This window comes from Phoenix dactylifera, chromosome 1, assembly GCF_051530095.1.
Source record: "Phoenix dactylifera cultivar Ajwa chromosome 1, Ajwa_hap1_PhDact_Kaust_v1.1, whole genome shotgun sequence".
Classification (NCBI taxonomy): Eukaryota; Viridiplantae; Streptophyta; class Magnoliopsida; order Arecales; family Arecaceae; genus Phoenix; species Phoenix dactylifera.
In genome coordinates, this window is record NC_143190.1 from 39,789,884 (window position 1) to 39,804,216 (window position 14,333).

Here is a 14,333-nt window from a genome sequence, read left to right on the forward strand (position 1 = left end):
TGCCGTAAGTCTGGTACTCATTTCCTCCAAGAGTGGCATCCAACATTGTTTTAGAATCTATTTATCGTACAGGAGCAAACCAATATGTGTGAATGGAAGAAGCTGGTTATAATACATTAGAACTACTACAACCACATAGCAATTTGTTGCACCACGACTTGTAGAATTACACCTTTTTTGAATTAGATGATAAGAACCCCACATCGATAATTCAAGCCGTCGAGTGCAATCTACTTCTTCTAAACTGCTCACACACATATACATGTATATAGTTTTTTGGTGTGCGAGAAATTTAGATATAGTATAGTATATCCAATAGCTAGATCATTGATATGAGACCTCCATCGTCTGATCTATGACCTAACCGAATTTCAGTGGAGAACAATTCAAATATAGCCAAGTTTCTCTCTCTCTCTTGTAGAATGGTATGCTACTCGGAATAGATCGATCGCGCCGATCCATAATCCAGAACAAACATCAAACACAAAATAATATTTGCAGAGAATTGAGAGGAGAAAATTATAGCGGAAGAAAAAAAAAAGAAGAGTAAATAAATATATTCAAAAGTAAATAAAGACCGAAATAATGAGTTCAAAATCTAGTTTAATTTAAAAGTCAACTTTGATGGCTCTGCAATGGATGATAAGGCTGTAGTAGGTTATGCTATTCGTGTTCACAATGGTCGGTTGATATCAGCAATAGACAAACTAGTTCGAAAAATCTTAGTATCTTATGCAGAGCTTCTTGCAGCACCGTAAGGTATTCACACATCCATATACACTTATGAAGCTTTGCAAGTGTGGGTTGAAGGAGATTCATCTACTATTATCTCCTGGCTCAATTCATCTTATTCCAAAGTGCAGGTTAACCCAGTTTTGAAGGATATTTGGTAGTGGAAGTCTGTTGCTACAAATTTCCAAGCCTCGATCCCATGTGTTTCTGCCAACGAATCAAGCAGTTGATTGGGTTGCCGCTCGGCCAATCAGATCTCATGAGCTTTCGTACTAGGACTATCTCTCAGCTTGTGAAGGCCCACATTGGGTTGGGCCGGCGTCTGAGTAAGGGCGGCCCAACACAGGAAAAAAAGGGGGAGGGAGTCTCCCGATCGGAGTAATCTCCCTCCCCTATTTCAAAATTTTTCCTCCCCCTCCTGAATCCACCGGAAGGGAGGTTTAAGGGTGATAAAAACCCTACCAAATCGGGAAGATCTCCTCTCTCTCTTCCCCTAGGGCATCAACCGAGGGCCCTTCCACACACACACAAAAAAAAGAGATTGGGTTTTACCTTGCCGCGGGAGGAATCGAAGCGGTCGCCGTCGATCCGGCCGGGAGGATCTCGCCGGAGGCAAGGTGAGTCGTCCCTCCTCCTTTCTCAACCTCTGGATCCTTGCTCCTCTTGAATCCAGTCGGCGAGCCGTTGGATTTGGAGACAAGAAGCCCCGGCTGCCTTGTTTCTCCTTCCGTTCGACCGCCATCGTCGGGGGGTGGCGCGTGGCCGGCCGTCGCCGGGCGTGGCGCATGGCCGGCACCACGTTGGGCGCTGTCGACCGCTGGGGTCGCCGGCCACAGGGACTGCCGCCACCGAGCACGCCCATGGGGAGGAAATAGAAGGAAGGAGGGAGAGAGGGAGGGAGGAAGAGCCACTCCGTGCTCTCTTCTTTCTTTGGCTTTCCCTTCTCTCTCTCTAGTTTATCTCTCTAGTTGGGTTCTCTCTCTACACATGGATCTGGGGAGAGCATTGCCTTGTAGACTCTAGAAAGTCCTGGGATGTTAGATCTTAGAGGACCCTTTAGAGGAATCAAACAGGGGTCCTAGATTATCATATATCTTTGATAAATTTTAATGATGATTTGGTTCTGTAGGGGGACAATCTGTTGGACGAGAGGACGCTAAGCGGGATCCTGCACATCCCGGTTCATAGATCGCCATGAGGGCGGGTGATTGGTTGTCTAAGTTTTCAACAAAGATCCTTGTACGCCAATCCTGCATGATATAATATTTTTATGGTTAGATATGTATGATATGCTATGATCCAGACAAATGAAAAATAGTTTTATATTAAATTATATTTTGATCGTGTTGGCTTGTGATTGGTAGTATGATGGATGCATGTATGTGTATAACTTATACCTGCATAATTGAATTTATGGATGTGGTGGTATGGACTAACCATGTTATATTGATTGCCCTGTCACGGGCCGGAAACGTGACCATGGTTAGTCTAGGCCGGAAATAAGGTGGAAAAAGGGAATGGATGTGTGTTTGTGAATTGATTAAATGAACAGGGACTTTGGGCTTATCTCGTTATTATTGATTGCCCCATCACAGGCTGGAAATGTGATATTATCGATTGCCCCGTCACAGGCTGGAAATGTGATACCATCGATTGCCCCGTCACAGGCTGGAAATGTGATACCATCGATTGCCCCGTCACAGGCCGGAAATGTGATACTATGGATTGCTCCGTCACGGGCCGGAAACGTGACCGGGATGTAGCCCAAAGTCGGAAAGATAATTGATCCGGATCAAGTTAATATAGAATGGAAAGAAAAAGCATTGAAAATATTAATGAAGATTTATGAGCTATCGTATGCTATATCATTCTTGCGTGTTGGACTTTCATTGATATTTGACGTACATACTTATATTGATTATTTGAGCCTTTTGATAGCCGGTTTATGATTTCAGGAAATGTGCATCGATTTGTCGTGGTTTCCAAATTAATATTATTATTGTGTTGGTATGGATGTGTAGGGATTCTTACTGGGCTGTAAAGCTCACCCCCTCTGCTTCTTTTTTTTTTCTTTACCAGAGTTGCAGGATGCATAGATTTTGGATGGGATGGGCGCAAAGTGCAAGTACCAGAGTCATTAGTTAGTTAGTTTGTTTATCCTTCTTTGATGTCGATAAACATTTGAAGATCTTGTAATTGAACTAATTTGTTTATTTGGACATGTCTGATTTATCTATTTGAATTACTAAATTAATTATGGATTTATCGGAATTTTTGTTAATCATAGGCCTTGCATGATCTTTAGGGCACTGCTCTAGGGCTCATGCAGCCGGTCGCGTACCGGACCCGGGTGCTGGGTTTGGGGCGTGACATAGCTCCAGGAGGATCCACAATAAAATTCAATTGGATATCGAAGAAGAAAACAGCATCTCGGATTCACCATTTTTTGCAGCAGGTGTGGGGAAAGTTTCCAAGCGAAGACATTTGCTTCAATTAATCGCAAAAAGTATCGGACTTGCTCGGGAGTCTAGGCAGGTTACTGTCGAGAATGGCTTAATGGTCAATGCCAGGAATTTGGGTACCCCTGGACCATTCGGTTCCCACCAACCAGTTCGTGTCTACTGGGCGCCCTTTTCCTTGGGACAATCAAAGTCGACTTTGAAGATGCCGTAATAAAATAAATAGCAGGAGCTGGATTGCACACGTGTTTACAGGCCAGTTTGCCGAGAGCTACTATATTTTTGATCAATTTAATAAATAGACTAAGTTTGAATTGATATATTTTAAATCTATTCAATATTCGATTCGGTCAATATTTTGTCGGGCCCAGCGCAGCTGTCAGCCCCAATAAAAAACATTTCGTGTTGAGGGATCCATTTGTCACTCGTGACTCACCAAATTTAAGTGAGAAAACGATACATAACCTAATTATAATTGTGTCCTCATCCAAAACCAGCTTAGTTATGATAATCTTTGACTGACGCCGAAAACCAGCTAACAGCGTAGGTGCAGTGTTGAGCCACCGGTACCAAACCCGCCTCGGAAGAACCTGGTCTCTAGGTCTAATTCATGCACCTCCTCCAAGATTCCTGATACAACATACATGTAAGTCCTATACATTCATAACCATTCAATCATACATGGACGACCGTGATTGATCAGTCGGTCCTATGCAGGCCGATCCGAAGTCCCCTCCAAAACTTCACAATAATTGATGTTAAGGCCCAGCTAATTAGCATATATGGTATGGACATGGTGATTGGATCAGAATACATAATTCCCATCGCCAGTATGCAATCGCTTGTACATGTAGGCTTGCTCGGTGAACGGCCAGGAGAGCCCACGGACGCCCCACTAATCACGGCTCCGCATGAATCGCAAGTGCCCCTTGCCCGAGGGAACTGGCGTCTGACTTAAATACAAGCAGCAAGCATACCTTTCTTAGTTTCCTTTAGGCAACGGCGATGCTTCTGCTTTTCCGATGGGGGTTACGTCATCCGAGAATTGGCAGACAAGTTCGGCTTGTATCTTTCCAGCGAAGGAAAGATTGATCTTCTATCACGACGCCGTCCGTTGGATCACTCCCCATACAAATCTCAAAGCAATCCGAACTATTATTATCCGGCTGCACGGATCCATTGGTAGATTCGCGCAAAGGCAGTTGAATACTTCCGCGTTAAAGATGCAAAGTCTACGACAAAATAGCTAGCTAGTCTTGGGGCCAGACCATGTTGCTGGTTCAAAGTCACACCTCTGAACGACCCATTGCGTTTGCTGCAACAATAGGTCAATGCTCTCGTCGTCGCAGAATATATTGGAATTTTCAATAGGTCCGACCTGATGACACGGCCCAATACTCACCTCATCCCATAATTTATCCAACAAATCAACTCTCGGGGCAGGAACTACTACAAGCCTTATAACTTCAGAAGAATCCAAAGCCGGATTGAGTCCGTAATGTTTTCTTCGAAATGGAGCTGTTTGGCAAGATGGGCTGGCTGCTTGCAGCCCTACTCTTTCTCTTCTTGATCGTTTCTTCTTATCTCCCTCATTCCATTGGAGGTGACACCCTAACCCTAGGCCGACCCCTCTCTGACGGCCATGAGTTGATCTCAGCTGGGGAAAGATGCGCCTTAGGCTTCTTTAGCCCTATCAACACTAGCAATCGTTACGTTGGCATATGGTACAAGGTCTCACCTCGAACCATCGTGTAGGTTGCCAATCGCCAGCAACCGATCTCCGAGCGCAACGGCAGCCTGTCGATAGCCGCCAATGGAACTCTCATCATCACCAACTAGAACTCTAAACCCATCTGGTCCTCGGGCTCGTCGGGCCTCGCCAGTCCAGTCGCGCAACTCTTAGACGATGCCAATTTCATCGTTAAAGAGGCTAATGGAGATGGTAATATTGATCTAGGAAGCTTTGCATGGCAGAGCTCTGACTACCCGACCGATACTCTGCTCTCGAGAATGAAGTTCGGGTGGAACCTAACGAGTGGCCTCAACCGTAACCTCACATCATGGGCCAGTCCTAGCGACCCAGCGCTGGGCTCTTACACCATGGTTTTGAATCTTCGTGGCGACCCCCAGATAATTTTGTTGGAAGGCTCAAACCAAGTGTGGCGCGTCGGGCCATGGAACGGGCAAAGGTTCAGTGGCATCCCGGATATTATGCAATATAAGATCTTCATATTGGGCTTTGTCATGAAGAACGACGAGGTCTTCTACATGTACAACACCAGCAGCATGTTCATCATCGCGAGGCTTACCATGAACTACACCGGCGTGGTCTAACGCCTTGTTTGGCTTGATGACAGCCAAATGTGGAGCGTCTACTTGTCTGGACCGAAAGACCTATGCGATTATATGTCACAATGCGGGGCATACGGGGTCTGTAATCCGAACGACTCTCCAGTATGTAGTTGTTTGCAGGGATTCAAGCCTAGGTCGCCGATAAATTGGGATCTTAGAGAAGGAAAAGATGACTGTGCGAGGATGACGGAGCTGGACTGCCGGAACGGGACTGATGGGTTTGTGACAATAGAGGAGACAAAGCTGCCGGACACATCGAGATCCACGGTGGACAGGAGCATGGGACTGGATGAGTGTAGGGAGACGTGCTTGAGGAATTGTTCATGCACGGCCTATGCTAGTGCTAATATCAATGGGACCGGGCGCATAATTTGGACGATGGAGCTCATTGATATTAAGGTGTTTCTGTTGGATCCCGTTTAATTAAACCCTGATCCCGTTTAATTAGAACCCACATCTTGACAAGTGTCCCTTGAATTTCGTAAATCTTGATAATCACAAGGGCATTACGGTATTTTCACAGCAGTGAAGAGTTACCTTGATGGGGGGTGACTCTTCACGGGTGTAACCACCTGCAGCGTTTGGTCCCTGGAGAGGGCTATAAATAGCCTGTTAGACCCCTTCTCAAAACACGCATTAAGTGCTCTCTCTCCAGAAGATTACTCGCTAACCTTTGTTCAGATCACCGGTGATCGAGACTGCGCACGAATTTCAAAGCCCAAAGCGCAATTAAAGATGGATTTAGCAAATCAAGGTATGATTTATAATTCATTAAGTTAATCAATTCCATCAATGGTATCAGAGCGGGTGGATTGAATTCCAAAATAAATCATACCCGTTTGGTTCGCTGGACAGCGGTGCTTTGGACACTGATGTTATTTACCCATATGAAAGAATTTTTTCTGGGCGATGTGGGACTAAACTCTTCCCATCTTTCCCCTTCTTCCATTTTGGAACAAGAAAACAAGGAAGGGAGAGCCGCTGCCATGGCCGCCGCTGCGGCGGGTCTCGGTCGCGGCCCTCCCCGTCCCAACCGGTGGCCAACAGGGCCACCGTTCAGCAACCGCCGTCCCCGGCTGCCGCTGCGACCCGCCCCTCGGCGAGCCGGCATCGGCTGCAACCCGCCGTGGCCGCCATGGCCACCGCGGGCAAAGAAAGAAAAAAAAAAAAAATTTGGCCGCCATGGCCTGCGGCCCGCCGCTAAGCGGCCCCGGCCACTGCCAGCGGCGCCAGCCGCGCCACCCACGGCGCCCGCAGCACGGCCTCCGGCCGACGCCCCTGCGGCTCGCGACCGCGGGCTGCGGCCGCACCCTGCGGCCGAACCCCGCGGCCTCCGCGGCCGACCCCGGCCTCCGGCCCCGCCTTGTGGCCGCCCCGCGGCCTGCCGCCGCGCCTACGGCCGGCGGTGGCGGTTGCACCGCCGTCGTTTAGGAGAGAAGGGGGTTGGCCCCCTTCTCCTCTTTTCGTTTGGGGAAGAAAATGAATAGTGTTGGATTAACGGGTTTCGGGTTTTCTAAACCCGCAACCCGAATCCGGTTAATTTAAAAAAAAAAAAAAAAGTGAAGGGATTAACAGGTTTCGGGTTATTGGGCTTCGCCCCGCAACCCGAAACCCGAATCCTTTTGGCTTAAATTGGGCCTTTTACAGTTAAACCCCTGCCAATATGTTATTCTGAAAAAGGGGCTTTTGAAATTTATATATGGTCCCCAGCCGAAAGTTGAATTATCAAAAGGGTCCTAAAATATTTTTATGTGGTCCCTTTGCTAAAGTTTCATTACAGAACAGTACTTAGACAATTATGTATTACTCCATGTAATAAATTTATTGCATAAATCAACAATTTATATGCTTTCTTATGATGATACATGATTGTTTAAATTATTCATATTTTTCATGATAAAAGGATGATATATGCATGAGACGAGCCAAAGCATCTTATGTAGGAAAAGACATATAAATAATTAAATTTTTGCATATTTGTGGTGACGAGCCAAAGCATCCCATAAATTTTAGAATGCTTTAGTTTAATTTAATCAATAAAGAGTCTTTTTGTCATCATTTCATGAAATTGAATAGTTGCATCATATATAATGAATCGGCCCCAAAGGGAAATCATTATACAAAGTTAATGGTGGGATGAAATAATGTTATTAGTATGATATTTATGATGAAATCTTGTTGCCCAAAGGCCTTGAATTCTTCATTTTTATTGAACAATATCTAGTAAAATTTTATCCATTGAATAACGGTGTCTAAGAAAAGCTTGTCAAAAAGGCATACGTGCCTAAGAAAGGCTGGTACTTAAGTGAGCCTAGTGCTCCACCACCGATCTGGAGCTGATCTGGCTGTTATTCTTTGGATTTTTCAACTAGATATATAAAGTTCATTAAATATCATACTTAATACATTAGTTTTATCGTAAAGGGGTAAATCATGTAAAGTTAATTTTGATTTACTCACTAAATTGCTAATATGGGTTAGTGATTTAGATAAGGTTTTAGCGTAATTATAGCATGCATATTGATAGTAAGCATATGTTTTGCAGCTTTGTTTCCGACAGTTTTTTCACAATCTACATCATGCATCCCAATACTTAATGGTTCAAATTTCTCGGAATGGAAAGAAAGGCTGACATTTACTTTAGGGTGCATGGATATTGATCTGGCACTTCGTGAGGACATGCCACCTGTCCCCACGGAGGAAACTACGCCAGAGGAGAAAAAGTTGTATGAGAGGTGGGAGCGGTCAAACCGCTTAAGTCTTTTACTCATACAAAATCATATCTCCAGAAAGATAAGGGGCTCAATTCCAGATTGCAAAACTGCAAGAGAATTCTTAACAGCAGTAGAAGAGCAATTTGTGAGTTCAAAGAAAGCCCTAGCCAGCACCTTAATATCAAGGTTTGCTTCCTTAAAGTATAATGATAATGGTGGCATACGCGAGCATATTATGGAATTACGTGACATCGCTGCCCAATTAAAATCATTGGAAGTAGACATGTCAGAAACTTTTCTTGTACACTTTGTCCTTAATTCTCTGCCTATGGAGTATGCACCATTTAAGATCTCATACAACACACATACAGAAAAATGGACTATGAATCAACTTCTAGCCATGTGTGTTGATGAGGAGCAGAGAATAAAACAAGAGAGGCAAGAGAGTGTTTATCTCACCTCTCATAAGGGAAAAGGACATAAAGAGGTCGGCAGTACCAGTCATCATATTCCTGTTAAGAAGAAGAAAATGAAAGTGTCAGCCAAAGTGACTGACAAAAGGCAAATAAAGTGCTTCTTCTGTAAGAAACAAGGACATTTGAAAAAGGACTGCATCAAGTACAAGAAATGGCTCGAAAAGAAAGGTACTTTTCTTTTCTTAGTGTGTTATGAATCAAATTTTATTGATGTACCTCATAACACATGGTGGATTGACTCTGGTGCTACTATCCATATATGTAAAACTTTGCAGGGATTGTTGAACAAAAGAATTCCAACGGAAAGTGAGCGAAGCATCATAATGGGAAATAAGATGCGTTCACACGTGGAAGCTGTTGGAACATTCAAATTGACCTTAAAGACTGGCCATATTTTGTATCTAGAAAATACCTTCTATGTACCTGGATTTTCAAGAAACTTGATATCTGTTTCTAAACTTACTTCCTTTGGATATACCGTTTCATTTGGACGGTCTTTTGTAAACCTTTCTTTGAATAATATTGTTGTTGGTAATTGCTTGTTAGAGGATGGTTTATTCAAATTAGACCTTGATACATCCTTTGAGCTATCCCTTTTATCCCTGCAAAATAAAGATCATTATGGATTAAAACGTAGCCTAATAAATGAAAATTCCTCTATGTTATGGCACCGAAGATTAGGCCATATCTCCATAAAAAGAATCAAGAGATTAGTAAATGATGGAATTTTACCAACTCTTGACTATGGTGATTTTGAAACTTGTTTAGACTGCATCAAGGGAAAGCAGACTAACAAGTTTAAGAAAGGTGCCATTAGAAGTACAAATTTATTGGATCTCATACATACAGATATATGTGGGCCCTTTTCGACCCCATGTTTTACTGGTCATAAGTATTTTATCACCTTTATTGATGATTACTCACGCTATGGGTATCTCTACTTGTTGTATGACAAGGCTGAGGCATTAAATGCCTTTAAGCTTTTCAAAACAGAGGTAGAGTTACAACTTGATAAAAAGATTAAAGTTGTGAGATCAGATAGAGGTGGTGAATACTACGGTAGGTATACTGAAACTGGACAACATTTAGGTCCATTTGCTCGATTTCTTCAAGAGCAAGGTATAGTTGCACAATATACTATGCCTGGTACTCCTGATCAAAATGGAGTTGCGGAAAGAAGAAACCGAACATTAATGGAGATGGTAAGAAGTATGATTAGTCACTCAACTCTCCCAATTTCTCTGTGGGGTGATGCCTTAAAAACCGCTGCGTATATTCTAAACAGGGTTCCTACTAAAGCTGTCTCAAAAACACCCTATGAAGTTTGGACAGGTAGGAAACCTAGTTTAAGACATCTACATATTTGGGGGTGTCAAGCTGAGGCAAGGGTGTACAACCCACAAGAGAAAAAGTTGGACTTTAGAACCATTAGTTGTTATTTTATTGGTTATCCAGAAAAGTCCAAGGGATACAGATTTTATTGTCCTAATCATACTTTGAGGATTGTGGAGACAAGAAATGCTAGATTCCTTGAAAATGACCAAATCAGTGGGAGTATAACACCTCAAGAAATTAATTTTGAGGAAAAGCAAACTCCGTATGGTGTGCAAGATTCAAATAAGCAGCCAATGATTCCTCTACCTATCATTGATAATGATTTGGAGGAGGATGAGTCTACTATTAATGTTCCACTTGAATCTGTGCCAGTTATCACTGAGAATGTTGCTCCTCCACCTATAGAACCAGTGGATCAAGAAGCAACTTTAAGAAGGTCATCAAGGGTAAGGAGATCTCCAATTCCACCAGATTATATAGTATACCTTCAAGAAAATGATTATGACATTGGCAATATAGATGATCCAATAAATTTCTCACAAGCCATAAATTCAGTAAATTCCTCCAAATGGCTAGATGCTATGAAAGATGAGATAGATTCTATGGCTAAAAACAATGTTTGGAATCTTGTTGAACTACCTCCTGGGGCTACTGCAGTACGCTGCAAATGGGTTTTTAAAACCAAAAGAGACTCCAAGGGTAAGGTAGAGCGACATAAGGCCAGACTTGTTGCCAAAGGATTTACTCAAAAGGAGGGTATTGATTATCATGAAACCTTCTCTCCAGTTTCAAAGAAGGATTCTTTAAGGATAATTATGGCTTTGGTGGCTCATTTTGACTTAGAGCTGCACCAAATGGATGTGAGAACTGCATTTCTTAATGGAGATTTAGAGGAAGAAGTTTACATGAAACAACCTGAAGGTTTTGTTTCAGAAGGTCAGAGTCAAAAAGTTTGCAAGCTAAATAAGTCTATATATGGACTCAAGCAATCATCCCGACAGTGGTATCTTAAGTTCAATAACGTCATTTCTACATTTGGCTTTGTAGAAAATGTTGTTGATAGATGTATTTATCTTAAGATCAGTGGGAGTCGATTTATTTTTCTAGTCCTATATGTAGATGACATTTTGCTTGCTAGCAGTGATTTGGCATTGCTTAGAGAGACTAAGCAATTTCTCTCCAGCAATTTTGATATGAAGGATATGGGTGAAGCCTCATATATCATCGGCATTGAGGTTCATGAGATAGATCTAAGGAAAAAGTTTGTCTATCTCAAAAAGCCTACATTAAGAAAATGTTGGAGAGATTTGGTATGGAAAATTCCAAACCAAGCCCAGTGCCTATTACTAAAGGTGAAAAGTTGAGCCAATCACAATCTCCGAGGAATGAAATTGAAAGGGAGCATATGAAAGCTTTTCCATATGCTTCACTAATTGGGACTTTAATGTATGCTCAAGTCTGTACCAGACCTGATATAGCATATGTTGTGGGATTACTGGGGAGATTTCAAGCTAATCCAGGAATGGAACATTGGAGAGCTGCAAAGAAAGTATTGAGATATCTTCAAGGAACTCAAGATCATATGCTCACATACAACAAATCCGATCTTTTGGAGATAGTTGGATACTCAGACTCAGACTTTGCGGGATGTCCAGATAGTAGAAAATCAACATCAGGTTATATCTTTCTACTAGCTGGTGGTGCAGTCTCGTGGAAGAGTTCAAAGCAAAAGATGACAGCTGCTTCAACAATGGAGGCTGAGTTATTAGCATGCTATGATGCAGTTACACAGGCTATTTGGTTGAGGAACTTTATCGCAGGCCTACAGATCGTGGACACTATTTCACGGCCCATAAAGTTATATTGTGATAATTTAGCAGCAGTTTCCTCAATAAAGAATAACAAGATATCTAATGGAAATAAGCACATGGAGGTGAAATATCTTGTTATAAAGGAAAAATGTGAAGACCATAAAGTTTCAGTTCAATACATCAATACTGTGCTTATGTTAGCAGATCCTTTGACCAAAGCAATAGCTCCGGGATTGCACAAGGAGCATGTTGGTCAAATGGGCCTTTTCTGTATAAATTAATTGATGTATTATTGTGCACATTTTAGATGGTTGTAAATCACATATATTATATTTTCTGCTTTAATGAATTCATATGGTTTATGCATACTATGGTAGCAGAAATTGTGACCAAAGAATGAATTTTATGAGAAGTTCATTCATAAGGGTTTGGTTATGATGGTTTAGTAATATAGTGATCATGGAAGGTTATACGCCGATCAAATAGGTGTTATTTCCGCCATTGTTCGTATTATTATTCTCAAAGTAATCAAACATAAAGCTTGCCCAAATTGATATCAGGATAGAAAGAACACGCGTATACAGATTATAAAATTCAAGTACTAAGGATATTTCACTTGTCAATATGGTACGAATGGGAGAATGTTGGGATCCCGTCAAGTTGTGGCCCACATTGACAAATGGCGTCAATATGGTCCAAGTGGGAGAATGTTGGATCCCGTTTAATTAAACCCTGATCCCGTTTAATTAGAACCCACATCTTGACAAGTGTCCCTTGAATTTCGTAAATCTTGATAATCACAAGGGCATTACGGTATTTTCACAGCAGTGAAGAGTTACCTTGATGGGGGGTGACTCTTCACGGGTGTAACCACCTGCAGCGTTTGGTCCCTGGAGAGGGCTATAAATAGCCTGTTAGACCCCTTCTCAAAACACGCATTAAGTGCTCTCTCTCCAGAAGATTACTCGCTAACCTTTGTTCAGATCACCGGTGATCGAGACTGCGCACGAATTTCAAAGCCCAAAGCGCAATTAAAGATGGATTTAGCAAATCAAGGTATGATTTATAATTCATTAAGTTAATCAATTCCATCAGTTTCCCTTTGGTGGACAAAATCTCTACGTCCGGCTAGCAGCGGCCGATCTAGGTATGTATTGTTTTACTTTGGTCAGCAACTGCACCCAAGAAAGATTTATACCATTCAATCATTGCAACCTGAAAATCGACGGATCTCAGCATCTCTAGTGCCAGTGCCGGTGCTAGTTTCTGGTTCAAGGGTGGACTTTGTACACTGTAATAGAGTGTATGCAGTCTAGTTTGTACTGTTTGGTGTGAGTCGGGCTTTGATTCCAATCAAAGAAGAGGATAGTTTTTTTAATTTGATTCTAGTTTTTGCCCATGAATTGCTAAACATGATCCAAAATATTTGATTGCTTGAGTAACATTTTTAAATTTTATAGTTTGACATGAAGATTCTTATATGAGCAAGCTTTATTTTTTTTTAAGCAATCACGATTCCCATTTAAATCCTATTAGAAACTCTTTCGTTGCATTACGAGCTGTGCTTATTGTACCCATAGAATAAATAACACCACATTCAAGTATTCATGGTAGGATTGGAAGTAAGTCTGGGCCAGCTCGAGGTTTGTCGGACCACAAAATTAGGATCAGGTATGGAGTAAAAATTAGAGCTTGTAGACTTTTCCGGTAACACACGCATCTGAAAGGAACCTTTAAGTAGGGTCGCTCAGAACACCACGCTCTAGGCTCAAATTAGAAGTTTTCAGTCTTGTCCCATTTAAAAGTTTTGTTAAAAACCCAAACTCAAACCAACTAATTGATAACTTGGTCTAACCCATTTAAACTCGGGCTAAGCCAAGCAACCAATGTTCATCCCAATTTATATGTGGAACTTCTTGACGATCCAAAAAGAAAAAAAAAATTCTAAAAAAACAAAAAGGAAAACAAAGGAAGGTTCATCATGTACTTATACGACGATGCTGATGTTTCAGGCCTGGGATCAAATCATTCACATTCACGTACCATAGCTGGGATTGTGGTGGGCTCTGTTGCGGGGATTCTACTGCTTTCTTCGGTGGGCATTTACGTTTGGATGAAGAGAAGGAGAAGAACAGGTAAATTTAGTCCACCTCGCAATATGCAACCACGACATGAGTAGTGAGTATTTATTAATTATGACTACTGCAGCAGCTTCCTTAGGTGCCATTCCCTTCGCTAGTCACCGCAACAACGAATACAAGGACGGCAAGGACTGGGAGCTTCCTCTATTTGATTTGGGGACAATCATTTCAGCAACTGACAACTTCTCAATCGAAAACAAGCTTGGAAAGGGTGGCTTCGGTCTCGTGTACAAGGTATTTTCATAGTCTACCAACTGAGCTTAGTAGAGTGTCACCATGTAGGTCTCAGTCTACATAGGGTCCTAAATTCAGC

At 42.3% G+C, this 14,333-nt stretch overlaps 1 pseudogene; it reads left to right on the forward strand.

Annotated features, from left to right (window-relative positions):
• The first annotated feature begins 4,632 nt into the window (after positions 1-4,632).
• On the forward strand, positions 4,633-14,266 carry LOC149768645 (G-type lectin S-receptor-like serine/threonine-protein kinase At4g27290 pseudogene; annotated as a pseudogene).
• Positions 14,267-14,333: the final 67 nt, after the last annotated feature.